Below are 1,672 nucleotides of genomic sequence, written 5' to 3' on the forward strand. Positions count from 1 at the left end.
TAGCCCTTCCAGCGCGGGCCGGGGGCTGCGGCGGCGCGCGGCGCGTGGCGGGCGAGCTGCCGCCTGGCGGGCGGCGCTTCTAGTCGTGATTTTAGTGCCGCGTAGGTCGCCCTTCGGCCGCTTCTCGGACGTGCGGCCGCGGCGCGCAAAAGGGGGGCGCGCTGCGGCTCGCTGGCGGAGGTGAAGTCCCCTGGAGCGGGAGCTGGCGGGCCGGGGGCGTCGGGCGGGTGCGTGAGCGGCACCCAGGCCACCGGGACGGGCCGTGGTGGCCCGCCTGGAGGTCGCGAGGTGCCAGAGGAGGAGGAGGCGCCGCGCGGGCGTGCTGGTGGGCGAAATTTGGCTGTGTCTTGAGATGGGTGGTGTGCGTCCTTGTGTGGTCGGTCCCTGGATGCAAGGGGGAGACTCCCCACAGTGTGCACAGTCAGCGCTGAGCTTGCCGGCCTTGTAGTGTGCGACTTTCAAAATTTACCTCCATTTCACCCACTAGCCCCAGGCCCGGAGGCGTCCCCCGCGAGCCGCGTCCGTCGAGACTGAGCTCTGAGGGCCTGGTGAGTGGTGAGGCTCAGGGCCTCCGCGCTCCGCCCTGCTCACCTGCGGAGCAGCGGTAGCCGGTACACCGTGTGATGCCCATCCTGCAGGCCACGGACAGGTGTGATGGCGAGCGCATCAAAGTTACTTTACTGGGCTGGGTTTTTAGGCATTGTGGGGTTGGCACTCCCATCGACCCTCATGACCTCCTGCGGTCTCTGAGATGGACACCAGTGGGTGTGGGACCACAGCCAGGATACACTCGAAGGCTGGGTAAGCAGTAGAGGTCGATACTCGACGCGTCCCACATGATCTGTGTCGCTGTCGGCACGCTGTCGACAGGACGTCGAGCGACACCGGTGACAGTGCCACCCAGGAGTGGTCGGGCGGTCTCCCGTCATGAGAGAGCCACCATGTGATCCGTATGATGATTCCTGACAACCGCCTCAGTCAACTTTCGTCACAGTTCCCGCTCTGAGAGGAGCTGCGGGTCAGCTCGACAGCTGGAGCTGTGTCGCCGGCGTGCGGCGGCCTGCCTCCGGAGGTGCCTCTGAGGTGGACATTTTTTGGTCACCGTGAGAGAACGCGTTCGAATTTTCACTCCGGAACTTCAACTCCGCACGCGCACCGGCCAGGGCTACAATAGTGCCAGTGAGGCGGAGGCGCGAGTCGGAAGGCCGCGACCGTGATTTGGTCCCTTCGTTTCCCTACAATTGCTGTGAACCCAGCCACGTAATGAAGAATTTAAACAAGACAACTCTCTCTCACAGCACACAGGCTCGACACAGGTGCGAACTGGCGCGTGCTAGTACTATCACCGGCACACCACCGGAGCCGCCTAAGCGACTCCGTTAAGAACGGCAATGCACTTAGCTCCGTGCACAATGCCGCTGTCCCCGCACGCTAGCTCGTTCACCGTCTGCCACGCCACGGCGGTGTGGAGAACGACAGACAAGCGCTGCATCTGCAGCCCGTGCCAGTTCTTGGTGGTCCATGTGACCTCATCGAGGTGCTGAGCGTGCGAAAGTTTGTTACTCAGCTGGTCCGCCGCCTGCCGAAGAATTCTGCGGACGCCGTCCCCGAAGCCGCCGAACGTCTCGAGGTCGAGCAAACGCAGGTCGCAATTCTTCTCCCGCGCGAACCG

This window comes from Emiliania huxleyi (assembly GCF_000372725.1).
Source record: "Emiliania huxleyi CCMP1516 unplaced genomic scaffold EMIHUscaffold_318, whole genome shotgun sequence".
Classification (NCBI taxonomy): Eukaryota; Haptophyta; order Isochrysidales; family Noelaerhabdaceae; genus Emiliania; species Emiliania huxleyi.